The following is a 20,667-nucleotide window of genomic DNA, read 5'->3' on the forward strand; positions in this document are numbered from 1 at the left end:
ATCTTTTAAAAAAAAAGAGGTATTCACTCATTCTTATGTGATCAGTGTCATTCATTCTGCTATAACTATTCAGAAACAGAAAAGATAATAATAGCAACATCATTATTGATTGTTAACACTTATAATTGTCACAACAAATCCATGAGGTACCTATGATCTCCATTTTGGTGGCAGAGCAAGATTCTAACCCAGATACACATGATTCTAAGAGTTTGCTCATAACTAGTACACTCAGCTGTCTTGCAGAGTTGGGGAAACTTTGGGAAGGCAAGGTGTGGATTGGCTCTTGAAGGCAGTACACAATTTGGATTACCTTGGTTTGAGGAAGAAGGGGGGAGATTGTAATTCAAACTGTGGAATTTATATGCCCAGGGCCCAAAACACTGTCTGGTATATGGTAGACACCCAACAGCTATGTAATGAGCAGATGGATGAGAAGCAGCGTGAACAAAGGCACGGAGATGGGTATCAGGATGGAGCTCCAGAGCTCAGGGTCCCTGGGAAAGGGGAAGAGGCAGGAACAGTGGACACAGCAGATACAAGTGCAGGCTTCCCTGCCGTCAGGTTGGAGCTGAGGTCATTGGAACCAGGGAAACCTTTGACGGAAGGCTTAGAATCTAGGGCGAGGAGCATGGATTTAGCTCTGTGAACTGGTGTCAAGCTCATTCCTCCAGTGGGGCCCACGCAGGTGAAAGCCATGGCTGAGAAGGAGTATTGCCCCTCAGTGTGCAGGAGAAGCTGGAGGTGCAGGCCAGAAACCAGGTGGTGAGACCAGCGAGTGACTGTATGGATCAGGGAAGAACCCAGGGGAGCAAGCTGGGGAGGACCTGGGGGCTCCCGCTGGGGTGCTGGGAGAAGAGCCCCGTGCAGACCTGGTTCTTGGCCAGTGAGACAAGCGGTGGGCGGCCCAAGGCCCCTGAATCGCTGCCAGCAAGCAGAGGACAATGGGGCGCTGGCGCTGTCAAACTTGGGTGGACCCACTGTCCAATGAGAGTCGTGAACTGCAAGGTAGCGTGATAGCAAAGGCTTTCCCAGGCCGTGGCACATTTGTTGAGAATGACAGCAAGGCCTTTGCTTTCTGGGAGAACCCTGCGGTGGTGGGTTTAGCACCAGGCACACAGAAATGAGTGCGGACCTGACTTTCTAGACACTTCGGTCCTGCGCAGAGTAGACACCTCACTGCTTACGGCAAATGTCATCAGAGTGGCTGGAAATCCAAACATTCATGTCCCAGTGCTGGTATTCTGACTCTCCCTCGATCACACAGTCCTGCGGGAGTTTGGCTTTGATGAAATGCCCCTTAGGGTTCTTAGATGCTGTAGTAGTGTACAAACAGAGGAGAGACTGAAATCGCCGACATGTGGATGTCCTTCCAATCATTCACAGATATTTCCTGTGTGCCTACTACAAACCGGGGACCATACACGACAGGCTGAATGCGTCAGCAGGCAACACAGGCAACCCTCCCTTTCTGGAGGTTACCTTCCAGTAGAAGGAGACAGTTAATAAACAATGAGCATTAAAGTAACTAAATGAGTAGGTCAGAACTTGATATGTACTATGGAGAAAAGCAATAAATCATGAAGGTAATGGACAGTATTACAATTTCAAATACAGTGGTCAAGGTAGGCCTCACTGAGACACTGGCATTGATTAGAGACCTGAAGGAGACATTTGTCTGTGCTGCCCCTCAGTAATAAGACATCAAACTTAAGGTAAAAATATGCATCATTTGTATCTGGTATAAACTGGGACTTGCCCTTACCATGAAACATATCAGATGCCCTCCCCTCCCCTTCTCTTTTCTTTAGATTTAGTTATTTGAAAGTCAGAGTTACAGAGAGAGGGAAAGGCAGAGAGAGAGAGGGAGAGAGAGAAAGGGAGGGAGGGATGGAGGGAGAGAGAGAATTTTCCACCAGCTGGTTCATTCCCCAATGGCTGCAAAGGCCAGAGCTGAGCCAGTCTGAAGCCAGGAGCTTCTTCTGGGTCTCCCACGTGGATGCTGGGGCCCAAAAGACTTGGGCCATCTTCTCCTTCTTTCCCAGGCCATAGCAGATCAGAAGTCAATCAGAAGTGGAGCAGCTGAGATGAACCAGCGCCCATACGGGATGCAGACAGCAGCTTCACCCACTATGCCACAGAGCTGGCCCCACACACATTTCTTTTTAAACTTTTGTTTATTTGACAGGCATGGGGGGGGTAGAGGGAGAGGGAGAGAGGGAGAGAGAGAGAGATCCTCTGGTCTATGCCCCAAATGCACTAAAGAGCCAGGTCTTGGACAGGTTAATGCCAAGAGCTGGAACTCCAACTCAGATCTCCCATATGGATGTCAGGAGCCCAGTCACTTGAGCCATCCCCACTGCCTCCCAGAGTCTGCATTAGCAGAAGCTGGAGTCAGGAGCCCGAGCTGGAAATCAAGTCCAGGTGCTGCAGCGTGGGACAGGGCATCCTCCCAACGTCTCAACCACCAGGCCAAAGGCTTGCCCCAGACATACATTTGATACACTCGTGTCCTAACAGCAATAGCAATGACAAAACTTAATTTTCTGAGACAGAATATGCTAAAATACCATCCCCAGGGTGTACACTGGGCACAGCAGTTAGGATGCCACTTGGGATGCCCCCATCCTATATCAAACTGCCAGGAGTCAAGTAGACCTGGATTAAGTTCCTGGCTCCTGGCTTTGGCCTGGCCTACCTCCAGCTGTTCATGATATTTTGTGAGCAAACTAGTGGATGGGGGCACTCTCTTTCCCAGCCTCTCAAATGAGTAAAACAAATAAATAAATTTTTTTTTTAAAAAAAACTGCCCTCAAATCCTTTTTGTGTACCAAAATTTCTCTTGTTAAAATGCTCTCTGTACCTGTGGGTGCCACTCTCAGGTCCCATACTTTCTCAAAGACAGCAATAACAACTGCTCTCTTACTAAGATTAAAAACAGAAACCAGGAGCCAGTGCTGTGGTGTAGCACTGGAATCCCATAAGGGGACCGGTTCAAGTCCCGGCTGCTCCACTTCTAATCCAGCTCCCTGCGAATGCACCTGGGAAAATAGCAGAAGACGGCCCAAGTGCTTGGGCTCCTGCACTCACATGGGAGGCCTGGAGAAAGCTCCTGGCTCCTGGCTTCGGCCTGGCCCAGCCCTGGCCGTTGTGACCATTTTGGGGAGTGAGCCAGTGGGAGGAAGCTCTCTCTCTCTCTACTGCTGCCTCTCTGTAAGTCTGCCTTTCAAATAAATAAATCTTTAAAAAAAAAAAAGATGTTTGGAGAAGATAATTCATAGCCAACAGCAAGTCTTAGCATTAGCTCAGTGGTCTATGCATTGGTTATGAAAATCTCCTTTGCCAGAGAAACAAGGCACAGCCCACCACCCATCTATCAGCCTTTATTTCACACCTGTCACTGCATTTGTGGCTTTTATCTGGAAAAAGGAGAGGCTGAGAGTTACAAGTTGGATAAATTTCATATCTAACTAAGCTATGATAATTCAAGTTGAAGTACATAGTATTAAACTATATATCTCTGGCCGGCGCTGTGGTATAGTGGGTAAAGCCGTGGCCTGCAGTACTGGCATCCCATATGGGCACCAGTTCTAGTCCCAGCTGCTCCTCTTCTGATTCAGCTCTTGGCTATGGCCTGGGAAAGCAGTAGAAGATGGCCCAAGTCCTTGGGACCCTGCACCCGTGTGGGTGACTGGGAGGAAGTTCCTGGATCCTGGCTTCGGACTGGCCCAACTCTGGCTGTTGTGGCCATCTGGGGAATGAACCAGCGGATGGAAGATCTCTCTCTCTCTCTCTCTCTCTCTCTCTCTCTCTCTCTCTCTCTTTCTCTCTCTGCCTCTCCTTCTCTCTGTGTAACTCTTTCAAATAAGTAAATAAATCTTTTTTTTTTTTTAAAAGTACATCTCTAGTTCAAATCCTACACTATTCTACTCTCTCCAAAGTTTTCCAATTCCACGTCTCTCAAACGAACACTGCCCTACTGATCAGCAGGTCAAGGGTTTGAGCTTAAACAGAACCAGTTTAGAGAAAGTTTCCATGGGGAGAGTTCAAGATTCCTGAAATGCAACACGTGTCCAAGAAATCTGGAAGGCCACCACGGGCTTCGGTGGCACAGGTGGGCACTGGGTTTGTGAGTGGTCACGCAGAGAGTCGTCCCCAGCCCACCTGCTCAGTCTGCCTCCCGCCTGCCGGCTGCTGGCTGCCCGGGAATCTTCGCTCCTGGCCTGGCCCCACACTGCTGCAGCCTTCCCCAGTCACCAGCTGCGAGACCAGAGTGTGGCCTGAAATACTTGAAGATTCACGTAAAAGGCTCTCAACTTCCGCTTTGGGGTAAGCTCCTGACAGTTGCTTTATTTCCTTCTCTTCTATTAAGCAATCCTATCTGCACAGAAAAACAGAGTCAACAAGGGAGTTTTTTTTTTTTTTTTAACCAAAGTAATGGTAATACACTCAACTATGCCAGACATTTACATAACTTCCTCTGTTTGTGTGCTGGGGTGCATCTGGTAACGTGCTATGAGCCCTTCCAGGGGAGTCGTTTTTGAAACTCTTCAATTTAAAAAATACTGTCTTTGCAAAGAAAAAGCAGCATTGCTTAATCGCGATTTCAACTGACAAAAAGCACTCCTGGCTTCCAGCAGTAAGACCCTGGCCTACTGGGCACATCAGGCCCTGCAGTATCGGGTGAAGGCTGGACACACCGGCGCATTTTCTCCATCTTTTGCCAGATGCTCTGTTCCAAGGCTTGGTCTCAAAAGCCATCCCTCCTGTCAAAGCACAGCGGGAAGTGAGTGCTTCCTTTCACGGGGAGGCTCAGACATCCACTTTCCCTTTGGCTTCTCCATTCTCAAGGCTTCATCCGGGACTTTGGATATCCTCTCTCTCCCCACGGCCTCCACCAGGCCCCCTTGTTGTGAACATGAATGAGCTGGGACGAGGTGAAGTGACCTGCCCGAGATCCAAGCACGCGTGGCAGGACAAGAACCAGCACTCAGGCCTCCTGGCTCCAGGCTAGTGCTCTTGGCCCAAGCCTTGACAAGTAAATGACAAAAGATATGCCTCCTCATCTCCACATTAACAGGCAGAACCTGTGGCACACACCAGGAGGCTCCCGGGCTGTGCCTTTGTGGCCAAGGTCTTCCAGAGCATCTGCTGAGCACTGCCCATCTTCAAGGCAGGGCTGCCACTCAGCATCTCAACACTTGGCCTCGGCACTGGCCACCGGGAAGGGACATGGGCTTTCTGGAGGTCCCTTTAAGATCACGTGTTTTGGGGATTCTGTGATTTGTGCACCAGGTGTACAGCACCTTCGACTTCTCATTCATTCATTCAGTGCTAAGGGAGCTCCTACAATGCGCAGAACCCCACAGGGAATTCACAGACACACCCTTCTGCCCTACTTTATTTCTCAGTGGCACAGGTAAGCGACACACATCGGTCGCTATAACAGAAACCAGGGAGTCCTTGCCTCTGGCGGTTGGAAACGGAGGACGGTGCCGAGGGCTTCGTGGGGGCGCGTTTCCACTGTGGATGTGCAAGGTGCAGCGTCTGGGGAGGAGGTACCAACCCGGAGAAGCAACGTAGAGGAGCTTCAGGGACAGCAGCAGCCTGGCCCCGTGGGCCTAAAGGGCGCGGGAGGTCAGGACGGCGCAGACGCCGGCATCCGCACACGCGGGGTGGGATTGAGTGGCACAAAACCCACCGAGAGATCCCGCGCAGGGCTCCCTGGCAGCCCTCTCATCTCACAGGCGCTTGCCAATTGGTGTAAAGGATTACATGCCCTTCCTGGGCTCAGAGAGGCCAGAAGAACTGGCTTTTGAAGGCTGGCCCCAGAATCCCTGCCTGGGAACAGCAGGCGCGCTCCCAGGCTGCTGGGAGGCAGCCCAGGCCCCGGGCTGGCCCTGGCCCCGGGCCAAGCCGGCTGCTGAGCCGGCAGGAAGTGCGCGGCGTGGGTGGTGGGTGCTCCCTAGTTCCTAGCACTGACTCAGTAGGGGTGAAGGGGGAGCTGGTCCCGGCAGATGTGAGGGGGGACTCCTGGGAAGAAGTCATCTGAGCTGAGCGGTCCGACTGCCGCAGGCAGAACTGGGAAAGAGGTTAAGAAGTTGCTTTCACTGTCTCCCAGGGTATATAAAGTTCCCTGGCGAGGTTAGCCCCACGCAGAAAGCAGCCAGCGCCACAGGCTCTGGAGTTCCGCCGATCTGAGCCAAGTCTCTTCCTTGCCAAGTGGAGAGCACAATTGCTATTTACCTAGAAATGGTGCTGGGGCAGGGGTGCTCCTGGAGCCGCTGGGAAAAGGGAAGTTGGAGAATCATCATGTGTCAGTGCTTCTCCACCACGATGCAAGACAGGGGGCTCCGGGCTCGGTGGCTGCTCCTGGAAAGTGCAAACCCTTGTGCAGCGAATGCATTGGGCTAACTGGCTGCCCTCGTCCGTGCGTCCTGTTCCTGAGAGCAGCCCCAGAGCCGCCTTGTCCTGCAGGCCGGTTTCCTGAGCGGACTTGCTCCAGAGCCTCCTGTACACAAACACTGCCAGTCCTCAACAAAGCCCTGCTGCTCTGGCGCTCTGTATTCAGACTGGAGTCTGGAGTCCTGTTCTCGGAGATGCGTGAATTCCTTAGAAGACTTTTTAAAATGTTGTGCTTTTATTAAGACAGCATACACATTTATCACAAGCGGCACCCGGATCACCACCGTTTTCCAGAGTTCTGCCATGTACCATCAATGGCCATGGCTGCTTCGGTCCCGTGAACACCTACCAGCTCATCAGGTACGTTTGGATGCTGCGTTTCTCAAACTGGGATATAGTCAGGAGTCAACAAGCCATGCTACAAACGTAGAACATCACGTGGAAGTTTAGTTATATTTCTTTTAAACTTAGTTTTTTGTAGATTTGGAATGTTAAGCTTTTAATTTTGATGTTTTGTTTCATTCCCATCTTAGATTGCATACCTTGACTGAAACCCCCCTCCCCAAACAGAATTAAAAGTTTAATATTCCAAATTTGCAAACCTAAATAAGTCCAAAAGGAATAACTGAGCTTCCAGATAATGTGCTGTATGTAAGTTGGTAGCATTTGTACTTCTACAGCTATCAAAGCTTAAAGCAGCACTAAGAGTCTTGGAATACGTTGTTGTCACCTAGGAAGAACCTCCCTTCTTAAAGCAGTTCTCTGCGGAGCAGCTGGACTCTCTCTGCTTGGATCAGCTCTCTTTCCTCTAGATCTGGTAAAGGAAGATTGTGAAGAGCAGTGTTAATGCACATGTGATCAACAAGGGACTGCACCCTAAATAGTTGTAGGTGATGCAAAACGGTTGTTTAGTCCCCCATGTTCACCTGGCTGGAAGCAGCCCATTTCAAGTCCTGCTATTTAAGCGGGAACTTACAGAAATCTTAGGAACCCTCCGGGCTTCAAAAGACAGGGAAGGCCGTTACTGAGGCTCAATAGGTTAATCCTCCACCTGTGGCGCCAGCACCTGTTCGGGGCACTGGTTCTGTCCCGGTTGCTTCTCTTCTAGTCCAGCTCTCTGCTGTGGCCCGGGAGTGCAGTGGAGGATGGTCCAGGTCCTTGGGCCCTGCACCCGCATGGGAGACCAGAAGCACCTGGCTCCTGGCTTTGATCAGTGCAGTGCGCCGGCCGCAGCGGCCATTGTGGGATGAACCAATGGAAAAAGGAAGACCTTTCTCTCTGTTTCTCTCTCTCACTGTCCACTCTGCCTGTCAGAAAAAAAAAAAAAAAAAAAAGACAGGGAATAGATAGGAAATTGGTAACAACATCACCCTAGATTTGAAATAATGGGGGGAAAATGAGTGTTCTCAACTATAAGAAATCTGTTTCTCCTGCCTTCTCAAGTATAATCCCAGGAATTTGACCTGAAACAAAGCATTTCTGGGCCAGGAATATTTTCTCTAAATATAGCAACACTTTACATGATACTGAGTGTTACAGGTTTCATCATTTTTAAAGGACAGAGACATAAATAATGGTATATAAAATATTACAATCTACCACCTCAAAAAAAAAAAACACATCATTTATAGAGCTCAGAGCTTGGAGATTCAAGAATTGATTGAAATTTTATTTTGAAAAGAATGCTACAACTCATATGATTTTTCTTGTGTTTATATTAAAAGAAAAGCTAATAAACTCTAATTTTTTAAAAAAAAAAGGAGCCTACAGGCTCTCATGTGTGAGAAACACTATTATAAATAGTTTGATAAGCTGGTTTATACATCAGTCTCTTATAAATTTGGCTGTGATGAATTGATCCTTTTCTGCTTAATCACCTCAGATGAATCTGTAGAGCCTAAGATCAGATCCATGCCAGTCAGTGAGGCAGCCAGCTGCATGGTCCCCTGCAAAGCTCCACTGTCTTCTAGGTGACACATAATTAATCAGACCATTTAGATTTGAAACAGAGACTTTTTTTTTTAATCTCTGCTCTCACCTTTGTAGAATACAGGCAATAAATTACTGCCTAATTACATGAGGGTGTTTTGCTCATGATTTCAGCAGGCTGAGTCGCTCTGCCAGGCAGCGTGGGCCTGGCCCTGCTCCTGCTCCTGCCGCAGTGCTCGAAGGGGTCTGAAGTTGGCCAAGAAAGCTGTCCTAGGAAGTGGGGTGAGCATGAGACAGCATGCGGGGCAAGTCACCCCTGAGGTCTGTGAACCACTCCAGGGGGAGCTGGAAGATGCTTCCGCACATCCACATTGTAGAAAAACAATAATAATAAATCTAGATACAACCCCTACATCCTTCTCCAAAATTAACACAGACCTAAATATAAAATGCAAACTTACAAAAACCCCTGAGAGAAAACACAGGAGATGGGGCTGGCATTGTGGCATAGCAGATTAAGCCATAGCCTGTGACACCAGCATCCCCATATATGGGTGGCCAGTTCCAGTCCCGGCTGCTCCACTTCTGATCCAGCTCCCTGCTAATGCACCTGGGAAAGCAGCAGAGGATGGCCCAAGTCCTTGAGCACCTGCACTCATGTGGGAGACCTGGAAGAAGCTCTGGGTTCCTGGCTTCGGCCTGGCCCAGCCCCAGCCGTTGCAGCCATTTGGGGACTGAACCAGCAGATGGAAGATCTCTCTGTCTCTCCTCTGTAACTCCGCTTTTCAAATTAAAAAAAAAAAATTCTTTAAAAAAAGGAGAAGAAGAAAACATAGGAGAACACTTGGATGGTGTTGGGTATGGTGGTGACTTTTCAGATCCATGAAAGGAATAATTGATAAAATGAATTCCATGCATGAAGTTTTTACCTTAAAAAATAAAACCTACTTAAAAAACGAATTTCATTAAGAGTCTGCTCTGTGAAAGACACGGCAAGAGAATGAGGAAACAAGCCACACACGAAGGGAAAACACTTGCAAAAGAAACATCTGATGAAAGAGTGTTATCTAAAATATACAAAGAATGTTTAAAACTCAACAAGAACAAAACAGCACAGTGTAAAAATGAGTGAAAGGCCTTAACAGACACCTACCAAAGAAAATATACAGATAGCGAATGAGCACATAAAAAGGTGCTCCACACTTGTAATCAGGGAAATAAATGCAAATTAAAATAACACTGCCGAGATAACACTACACACCTATTTGAATGGCCAAAATCTAGACTGGCAAATTCATCAAGAGCTACTAAGGACAGTGAGTAACTTGAACTCTCATCCACTGAGGGTGGAAATGCAGATGGCCCAGCCAGTTTCTTATCAAACTAAACATATTCACTAAAAAAAAAAAAAAAAAAAAAAAAAACCAACCTGCATTGTGGGTGCCGGCCACTTGCAACGCTGCCATCTCATAGGGGCACTGATTCAAGTCCTGGCTACTCCATTTCCAATTCTGCTCCCTGCTAACGGTCTGGAAAAGCAGCAGAAGGTGGCCCAGGTCCTTGAGCCCCAGCCACTGACATGGGAGATTAGCATGAAGTTCCTGGCTGCTGGCTTTGGTCTGGCCCAGCCTGACCATTGCGGCTATCTGGAGAGGGAGAGTGAACCAGTGGATGGAAGATCTCTCTGTCTCTTCCTCTAACTCTGCCTTTCAAATAAATAAATAAATCTTTAAAAAAAAAAAAGTAAACATACTTTTATCACATGATCTAGCAATTGTGCTCCTTCTACCCTAAAGAGCTGAAAATTTACATCCACTCAAAAACATGCCCGTAGGTGTCTATAGCAGCTTTAGTCATAGTTGCCAAAGCTTGCCAGCAGCCAGGACGTCCCCCAGGGAGTGTGTGGATGAATAAAATGTGATGCGTCCAGACAGTGCTTCATCTGGGTCTCCCACATAGATGCAGACTTCATCTGGGTCTCCCACATAGATGCAGGGGCCCAAGCACTTGGGCCATCTTCTGCTGCTTTCCCAGGCACATGCGCAGGGAGCTGGATTAGAAGTGGAGCAGCCAGGACTAGTACCAATGCCCATGTGGGATTCCAGCTCTGCAGAGGGTGGCTCAACCTGCTGTGCTACAACACCAGCTCTAGATGCACACATCTTAAGCACTAGGTCCAACAACTCTGCCCAGAACCTCATTTAAAACTGTGACACTTGAAGACCCCCTGCACTCAACAATCCCTCTACCTGACTTATATTTCCTCCATACTTTTGCATATCCAGTAGATACATGGACTTTCCCATGGCTATAATCTAAGAGATTTTTGTCTATCTTACAGATATATCCCCAGAGCTTAGAACAATATTTTGTTCACAACAAAGTGCTCAACAGTTTTGTTAAATGAAATGAATGGGACTGGCTCAGGGTACCAAGTCGGACAAGGTGGGGATAGTCCCAAAGTCAACCCAAGTCTTACGTCTCCAGAGCTTGGATCTGAGTTTATTCCCTAAGAAAGAAACTGGTACAAATTGAGAGATAATCAAAGACGTTAATATCACATGTGCTAACTTTAAGGAGATTATTCTTGGGTCCCACCACAAGCAGACAAATCAAAATCTTTAGGAACAGGGCTCATAAACCTGCTTTCTTTTCCCTGGGGACTCATGTTGTGGCACCACGGACTAAGCCACCGCTTGGGGGTCCACATCCCATATTAGAATGCCTAGGGTCAAGTCTCACTTCCGCTTCCAATCCAACTTCCTGCTAATGCATGCTCTGGAAGGCAGCAAATGATGGGTCAAGGACTTGGGTCCCTGCCATCCATGTGGGAAATCAGGATGGAGTTCCCGGCTCCTGGCTTCTGCTTGGACCAGCCCCGGCCATTGCAGCCATTTGTGGCATGAACTACCAGACAGAAGATCAATCAATGATCTCTCTCTCTCTCTCTCTCTCTCTCCCTTCCTCCCTCCCTCCCTCCCTCCCTTTCAAATAAACAAACAGCCCTAGAGCAGTCCAGGGCCACTCCGCAGGAGCAATACGTAACTAGTGTGTGACTAAGAGAACAGCAACATAATAAATGGAATTAACACATCAGAAGAAAGAATACACAAACAGAAGGGAGATCTTGGATTTAGGAAAACGAAATCCCCGAAACCAAGATTTAGAAAGCCGAGGCTTCCATCTAGGGATTCAGATAACTTAGTCAGTAGAGGGTGCAGGACGAAGTATGACCAGCTCCATGATCTGACACTGTCCCCAAACCATCGGCACTAGTTTGCTAGGGCTGCCACACTGGAACATCATAAACTGGGTGGCTGGAAACATTTATCATCTCACAGCAGGGCTGGTTCTTTCCACGGGCCGTGAGGAAGAATCCACACCATGCCTCTCCCCTAGATTCTGGTGGGCTCTGCTGCACCTTGGCACACCTTGGCCTGCAGAGGCAGCTCTGCCAATCACCTTCCCTTGGTGCTCTCCCTCTGTGGGTGTCTGTGCCCCAAATGCCCCTTTTTATAAGGCCACCAGCCATACTGGCTGAGGGCCTGACCCTGCTCTGTGTGACTTCATCTTAACTCATTACATCTGCAATGATCAACTTTCCCTCTGTCACCGGCCACATTCTGAAGTATCAGAGGCTAGGGTTTTGACTTGAGAGGACACCATTCGATGTTTAACATCCATTTCTTGCGATTTCGAGATCACCGAGCTTTCCCATTCTTGCGGGGTTTCCCAAGTCCCCAGGACCTAGTAGTGAGGTCACAGAGGACACACAGGAGCCTTGTAGTCACTGGAAATGAACTTCCCCATGGAGAACAGGCATTGCGCTCACTCACAAGTCTTCAGCAGGTCTGGCTAGCGGGAGTCAGTCCTGAGAGCCTGGTCACTCAGGTCACTTGGCCAGCACAAGGTGTGGGGACTATATAAAACTACGAGGACTGCCCCATGAGGCCCTACTATGGCTTGACTGTGTCCTCCAAAATAATGTGTTGAAAACTTAATCTCAAAACTCATATGCTTATGGTATTTGCAGGCGGGGCCTTTTGGGATAATAATCATTAGGACTGTGTAGCGTCAGGAGGGCGGGAAGAGGAAGAGAGCTGAGCTGCCACACCCGCTCTGACTCGCTGTGCGTGCCCTCTCACATGGCTCGGCACAGCATGAAGCCTTCCCAGAGGCGGAACAGACGCAGGTGCCATGCTCTTAGACTTCTCAGCCTGCAGAACCATGAGCCAGACAAATGGCTATTCTGCGGTATAAATTACCGGGTCTCTGGTATTTTGCTATAGCGACAGAGAATAGCTGAAGACAGGCTCTATTTGCAGAACTGGTTGTTTTCTCTCTGCGCTATCACTGGGTCCTATCACTGCAAGAAGGAGCCCAGTCTTTGAAGATTCGGAAAAACAGCCAGAGAAGCTAGGAGATGTCGCCTGCTGCTGCTGTCCTTACCAAACCTCCTGCTAAGGCCCAGAGCTGGCAGGGAAGGCTGTCCACAGTGTGTGTCCTCGTTAAAAAGGGATGCACGGGGCAGGGGCTTGGCATAGCAGCGAAGATGCTGCCAGGGATGCCCACGTCCCTACCTGTGAGCTTGGGTCCAAGTCCCAGACTCACTCCCGATTCCAGCTTCCCGCAGCAAGTGACGGTTCAAGTAGTTGGGTCCCTGCTACCAACACGGGAGACCTGGATTGAGTACCCAGTTCCTGGTTTCAGCCTGGCCCATTCCCAGCTGTTGTGGGCATTGCAGAGTGAACTAGATAATGGAAAATCTCTCCCTCTCTCCTTCTCCACTCCCTCCCCCAAGCCGCGCACACGTGTGTGTGTGTGTGTGAGTGTGTATTTTCTCAGCTTTTCAAATAAAGCAAAAATAAATAAATAAATAAATAAATTCTTTTTACAGGGAAGGGGACGTGGTACCAGAATAGCAGCAAGGATTCTCAGATGTTTTGCAATAGATAATCCATCTTTTCATCAGCTCCAACTTCCCCGAGCAACAGGCATTTTGAAAAGGGGAACACTCTGAGAAGTCAGTCCTACAGACCAGGGTAGGTAAAGCTGCCAGCCCAGGACAATACCCGCCTGCCTTCCACATGTTCTTTGCAACACCTTTTGTATCTGCGAGCCTCCACGGAGAAGAAGGAAGGTCTTGATTTCCATGCGAACAATTAGCCTTGCTCAACATATCCCTTTCTGCACCATCAAATATCGTTCACACGTGTCTTTGGAGAAAATTTTTTTTTTTTATTTTTGACAGGCAGAGTGGACAGTGAGAGACAGAGACAGAGAGAAAGGTCTTCCTTTGCCGTTGGTTCACCCTCCAATGGCCGCCGCGGCTAGCGCGCTACGACCGGCGCACCGCGCTGATCCGATGGCAGGAGCCAGGTGTTTATCCTGGTCTCCCATGGGGTGCAGGGCCCAAGCACTTGGGCCATCCTCCACTGCACTCCCTGGCCACAGCAGAGAGCTGGCCTGGAAGAGGGGCAACCAGGACAGAATCCGGTGCCCCGACCGGGACTAGAACCCGGTGTGCCGGCGCCGCTAGGCGGAGGATTAGCCTAATGAGCCGCAGCGCCGGCTCTGGAGAAAATTCTAAGGGCTAAGACTTCAGTGGAGGTTCTTAGAGGCCTCAACCATCGTCAGAAACTAGGAAAACCGTTTTCTTAGATTCCCTTAGAATCGTATCACCCAATCTCCGTGTTCTACCCATAGGAAAGGACATAATTAAACAAGCCTAAAATGACTGATTCATGGCTGGTTAAATAAGTAACATGAACTCCATGGGTCATTAGGACTGTGTTTTTTGTTTGTTTTTGTTGTTGTTCTTTGCTTTTGAGAGGCAGATCACAGACAGAGAGAAGGAGAGACAGAGAAGTCTTTCATCTGCTGGTTCACTCCCCAAATGACCTCAATGGCTGCAGCTGGGCTAATCTGAAGCCAGGAGCCAGGAGCCTCTTCTGGGTCTCCCACATGGGTGCAAGAGCCTAAGCACTTGGGCCATCTTCTGCTGCTTTCCCAGGCCACCAGCAGGGAGCTGGGTGGGAAGTGGAGCAGCTTGGACATGAACCGGTGCCCACATGGATGCTGGCACCTCAGGTGGAAGCTTAACCTCCTATGCCACAGTGCTGGCCCCTAGGGCTGATTCTAAGCTAGAGAACTTTCCATCCAGGCCAGGTACCTTTAAAACTCAAACCACAATACCCAAAGTTCAAGGGCAATGAGATCTCCAAACCCTAGTGGTTGACCCAGAAATTTATTCCAACAACACTGCAGCACAGTAGACACTCTTTTTACAGAGCCCCATTTCATCAAGCCTCTAGATGAACTGACCCTCCGCCCCTCTCCCACACCACCACTCCCCAGCTGTTGCAGCCATCGGGGGAGAGAACCAGAGGATGGAAGACCTCTCTCTCTATTTCTCCCTCTCTCTGTATGTAACTCTGCCTCTCAAATAAATAAATAAATGTCATTAAAATAGATATTTTATTTGAAAAGCAGAGTTATAGAGAGCAAGCAGGAGAGAGAGAGAGAGAGAGAGAGAGAGAGAGATATCTTCCATCCGCTGGTTCACTCCCCAGATGGTAGCAATGGCCAGAGCTGGGTCAGGCTCAAGTCAGGAACCTGGAGTTTCATCTGAGTCTCCCACATGAGTGCAGGGGCCCAAGCACTTGGGCCATCTTCCACTGCTTTCCCAGGCCCTTAGCAGAGAGCTGGATCAGAAGTGGAATAGCTAGGACTTGAACCAGCGCCCACAGGGGATGCCGGCATCACAGGTGGTAGCTTTACTTTGACACCAGCCCCCACACGGTATCTTTCAGACTGCAAGTCATTACATTAGTTTACTGTGTTGAAATAAACTCACTGGGTCACAACCTGCAATTCTTAAATTAAATGGTACAGATCAACTGAGTTACATGTTTAGAGTCAGTTACTTGTTCTACAATTTGTCTATGCTTATTGCTTAAAACAACGAAATAAAAGTTAAGAAAAAGATAAAAGCACCCAGGCACCCAGGGGCAGGTTTCGTGGTACAGTGGGTTAAGCTACTGCTTGGGAAGTCTGCATCCCATATCAGAGCCCCTGGGATCAAGTCTCACCTCTGCTTCCTATGCAGTTTCCTACCAATGTATCCTAGGAGGCAGCAGATGATGGCTCAAGTCCCTGCTACCCACGGGGGAGACCAGGATGGAGTCCCTGGCTTCTGGCTTTGACCTGGCCCAGCCCTGGATTTTGTGGGCATTTGAGGAATAAACCAACATATGGAAGATTCTCATATTCTCTCTCTCTCTCTCTCTCTCTCTCTCTCTCTCTCTCTCTCCCTCCCTCCCTCCCTCCCCCTCCACCCCTCCCTTCCTCCCTCCTTCTCTCTCTCTCTGCCTTTGAAGTAGATGAAAGTAAACATTTTAAAAAATCACCCAAAACAAACAAACAAACAAAAAATTATGAAAGAAAGTTAAGGGGCAGGTGTTTTGGCACAGGGTTAAGAGACTCCTTAAGACATCCGTTTCTCATAGAAATCATAGGTTCAGGCCCAGCTCTGCTTCTGTTTCTGGCTTCCTGATAATGTGCTCAAGTACTTGGGCCCTTGCCACCCTCATGGGAGACCCAGATTGAGTTTCTAGCTCCTGGCTTCTGCCTGGTTAAGCCCTGGCTGCTGTGGGCATTTGAGGGAGTGAACAAGTGGACAGAGATATCTTCTCTCTCTCTCCCCTCACTGGCCTCTCAAATAAATTTTAAAAAGTAGATTTTTTTAAAATATGAGTGTTTTAAAAAGACTGTATAGAGGCAGGTCACTAAAAGATAAATAAAAATTGCTGAAATTTAGTGATGGGCTAGAAAACCATGAAAGTTTAGGAAAAGACATTTCAAAGCAGAAAACAACTCCACAATGATATTGCTTTACAAGTGTCTCTGAGCTCTCTCCTCCCTACCGAAAATGAAAGGCTAAAAGTCATAAACCCAACAATGCTAGAAAAACAATAAGCAATCTCAATCAGAGGCCCTGCATACACTGAACCTGATTTCTGACTGGGTAATGTATGTATAATTCTCTTTTAAGAAAAACTAAGAAGTTTCGGATATGTATGTTTCACAAGTCTCAATGGCACCTGAAAAAGTACTAAGGTAATTTTAAAATTGAGCAAGTTTTAAAATATGTTGGAATAAGATTTGCATCTTATAAACTCAGTGGATTTACCCAGGAAGAAAGGAACTAGGGGTGTATCCAAGATTGCAGAGAGCTAGAATATAAAACAACATGATCAGGGCAAAGCACAGGGAAGAAACAACAACCAATGGTCGCATGTCAGGAAGGCTCACCCCCTCCCACGCTGAAGATTCCCATTCAGCCCAGGCACCTCCTTACCTAGGAAGCGTTTCTTACCTCCGCTAGCTGGCTGCTGGAAGTCCCTGAGAAGTCCTTCACATGTCATGGTCTCCACAGGAGCGTCCATCAGACCCCAAGCTCCTGAGAGGTAAGGGCTGGCTCGTGGGCGGCCTCCCCAGCATCCCCAGGGGGCGCCCGGGAAGTACCTAGTAACTTTTCATTGGAAGAAGGACCCTGTGTACACACAAGACAGGGTGCAGTCCTAATTTTCAACAAAAAGGGAAGGTAGCCCTGGTTGAAGCGAATTGTAAATGTGGGGGTTTCCAATAATATACCCACAGGTGCACTGGCTCACCTTCATGCCAAAGAGAAAATCCCTGGAAAGATGAACGTTCACTAGGCTAGCTGAAATAACCGTTGACACCGTTCCATCCAGTTTACCTCAACTCTAGATTTCCTATGACCCTGCTATGGTTTTGGTTTCATGCCTAAGATTTTGTAACTTCAAAGTCCCCTAGATAGGAAGGCAAATATTCTGGTCATTGAAAAGGAAACGCTGCTGCACTTCAAACTTCTAAGTGGATTTTCTGGGACAAATCAGTCCCATGTGGGAAACAATGAGGGACAAAACCATTGTTTCGATATCAAGATTTTTTTTTTCCTCTTAGGCCATCACTTCTCTATCCCAAATATGATCATTTTCATCAGCTAAATTATAATTTCCTGGGTAACTCAGTAATACATACTGGGTATGAAAAAGCCAGAAAGAGGGGCTGGCGCTGTGGTATAGTGGGCTAAGCCTCAACCTGCAGTGCCCGTGTCCCATATGGGCGCCGGTTCGTGTCCTGGCTGCTCCTGTTCCAATCCAGCTCTCTGCTGTGGCCTGGGAAAGCAGTAGAAGACGGCCCAAGTGCTTGCGCTCCTGCACCCGCGTGGGAGACCTGGAAGAAGCTCATGGCTCCTGGCTTCAGATCGTTTGTTGCGGCAATTTGGGGAACAAACCAGTGGATGTCTCTCCCTCTCTATCTAACTCTACCTCTCAGATAAATAAATAAATCTTAAAAATGAAAAACTAAAAAGAACTACAAAGAATCTGAGAAAAAAAACTCTCATATTCCCACTACACTAAGGTATCAATGAGAACATGTGGCAGGTTCACTTCAAAATACGTGTTTTTTTTTTTTTTTTTTGCAGTTTTGTTCACATAGTTTGAGATTACTATATGTTTTTATGATCTTAAAGTAACTAGGTAACTTCCTTTTTAAAAGTTTATTTATTGATTTTTACTATTTGAAAGGCAGACACAGAGATCTTACAGCCTCTGGTTCACTCTCCCAAATGCCTGCAACACCCAGGTCCGGGCCAGGGTGAAGCCAGGAGCCAGAAACTCCCTCCTGGGCTCCCATGTGGGAGGCAGGGATCTGAGCACTCTAGCCATCGCCTGCTGCCTCCCAGGGTGTGCATTAGCACAGCCCCTGAGGCGACTTCCTAACTGAAATTGTCATCTACTCAACTTGCCCCCTGAAGAGTTTATTTTCCTAACTTCAAATTTTCTAGAAAAATCTCTCTAGTATCAGTGGGGTTTTAGGAATCAACAAGGTGTTTCAAGGGCAGAGTCGGTGCCCCTAAGGGTACCTAGAAACAAAAAAGTGACTGTTCAAAGAGCTTAAAAAGTAGGTTGAGGACACAAGCCATCCGTGCACAAAGGAGACAAAGGCAGCCCTCTGTGTCTAGTGGGTTAGCAAGCAAAGGCAAGGGGGTGACTGGGCGACGCCCAGGGCCGCTCAGGACAGCGGGTGCAGTCAGCCTTGTGGGGTGGACATGATGAACCCACAGCACAGCACTGCAAAGTGCGGTGTAGGGAGGTCAGCTCGGTCCAGGTGCCGAGCTATTTCGTGGTGGAGCTGGGATTCAGCGGGTGCCAGGCTGTGCCGGGGAGCGGGGCTCATAACCCTGCCCTCCCTACTCCCCAGGCCAGGACGGGGGATCAGGGGAAAACAGGCAAGCATTCGAAGGAACTCAAGGATAAGTCTGTAACCCAGTGCTGGGAGCAGAGACTTAGAAGGCAAGAGAAGAGAGTGAGCCTCACTGCAGATCCCCTCCGGCAGGGCAGCAGCACCAGGCACAAGGCAAGACGAGCACTTCCGGGACAGCTGCCTCGCTCCTCGGGTAGCTCTCACCCTTCACCCCGCCACTCCCTAGGCACTGCGGGCGACCTCTGGCTCACCTGCCCGGGGACATGCTCACACGCCTCCCGACCCGGATCCGGGGAAAGCTGAGCTCCGCCCCTCCCCGGGCGAGTTTCCAACGAGGGGCCCTCAGCAGTGGAGACCCCGTGTTAGGCCTTGTTCGGGTTGTTCGAGCCATCAGGTGAGTGGCCCTGAACCCCCAACCCTGCAGCGCCAAGAGGCTGGCTTGGCCCGCGCTATCCGCAGAGGAGGCGCCGGCACGTGGGAGGTGGCGGCCGCAGCGCCCCCTCCAGCCGGCGTCCTCGCGGGACCACCGCGGCGTGGGCGCGCCGTCTCCGCCGCCGGACACTGCGCGGGGGCCCTCCCCCACGCGCGGCGCCCCGGCCCCGTCGCGGGCTGCTCTTCCTCTCTCGCACGCCCGCTTCCCCCTCCCGGCCCCTCCCCGCCTCGCCGCTCCTCCTCCTCCTCCTCCTCCCCCGGCCTGGCGCCTCGCGGGGCCGGGGCCACCGGGCCGAGGTGCAGGTCCTCGCCGGCCCGGGGAGCCAGAGCTGTGCAGCCGGGGCCCTGGCAGCGCGGCCCGCCCACAGCCCCGAGGCCCGGACGCGGACTTGGAGGCGGCCCTTGCGGAATTCGAACTTTGCGCACGACTGGCTCCTCCCGTGGGACGGCGGAAACGAGAGGCGCGCGTGTGACTTCTTAGAGGAACTGTCTGGGCGCTTACCGGGCTGGGTAAGGCCGCAGGTGAGGGGCAGGAGGCGCGGGGCCGCCTGGGCTCCATGGCGCCGGGACTCCTGCAGGGCCTCCTGCCGCCTCCATGTCCCTGTCCCTGCCTCTGCCCCGCGCCTTCCTCTAGCATGGCGGAGGCAGTATTTTGTTGTAATTTTATTTTTGGGGGGAGGGGAGGAAAATACAACCCCAGATCATAGGCAAAACTTGCAATTGACATTCTGATTCGACCAAAAGAACTATTGTTTTTTTCGGAAAAAAGCCAGAAGAACATCAGATCTAGAATAAGGGGTGCCTCCGAGTCTAGCCATTGTCTCTGGCTAGCACCAGGCCTTCAGCAAGACTTGAAACCTATTCCAACTTTTGAGCGAACGGAATAAGAATCTCCCCAGGGTGGAGAAACTGAGATCATAAACTACCGTTCGGCCATGAGGGTTGTATCTGCAGAGATTTGTGGCCCAACAGAGAAAAAGAAGCAGAAGGGCTTCACTGTGGCTCCGTGTACCCTGTGAGAGGCCCCAGAGTCTCTGGAGACTGCCACAACACTCTTGCAAAACTGTCTCAACCGGGAGACTTTTATTTCACCATCACTTTAAAAAAAATAAAAAAAACAAAAACAAAAACCAGCTTGCCATTTAGTATGGCTGGGAAGAGGGGATGTTATGAAATCAAAGCTTGGATGTCGGAGTAGCGAACCGGGAGGTGAGGTCTAGGGCGCCGGGTAGAACAGGTGCTTTGTTGTGTCGCTGGGGCCGACCTCAGAAGAGGTGGGTGGGATCGGCCTTCAGGATTGGGCTGCCAGGAAATGCCCTTGAATGCCAAACGATCCTTGATTCTCAGCCTCACTGGCGGTTGGGTCATCCACAAGGGATTTCTCAGCCTGTGCACCAGAGGCACTGCCGCGGTAAATTTGACTTCCTCGTCTGGAGCCAAATGCATGCAAAGAATTGAACATCATGGATTGGTTGACCCGAGGTTCGCTGAGGGCCCTTTGCTGGGTATGGGGCTGTACGGCACACAGCACATAAAACCAATACTAATCCAGCCCTCAAGAAGCTGCCACTGTGGGTGGAGACAGACACAAGTAATGCCATAGGC

General features: G+C 49.5%; 1 long non-coding RNA gene across 1 annotated transcript; it reads right to left on the reverse strand.

Moving 5' to 3' along the window:
- Window positions 1–5,862: 5,862 nt before the first annotated feature.
- Window positions 5,863–19,090, reverse strand: LOC133766761 (uncharacterized). The gene is made up of 3 exons (XR_009866755.1): window positions 18,882–19,090; window positions 16,712–16,795; window positions 5,863–7,219 (listed from the first exon to the last, which is right to left on the reverse strand). It is a non-coding gene; the product is annotated as an uncharacterized LOC133766761 (long non-coding RNA).
- Between the last annotated feature and the right edge of the window lie 1,577 nt (window positions 19,091–20,667).

This window comes from Lepus europaeus, chromosome 1 (assembly GCF_033115175.1).
Source record: "Lepus europaeus isolate LE1 chromosome 1, mLepTim1.pri, whole genome shotgun sequence".
NCBI classification, from domain to species: Eukaryota; Metazoa; Chordata; class Mammalia; order Lagomorpha; family Leporidae; genus Lepus; species Lepus europaeus.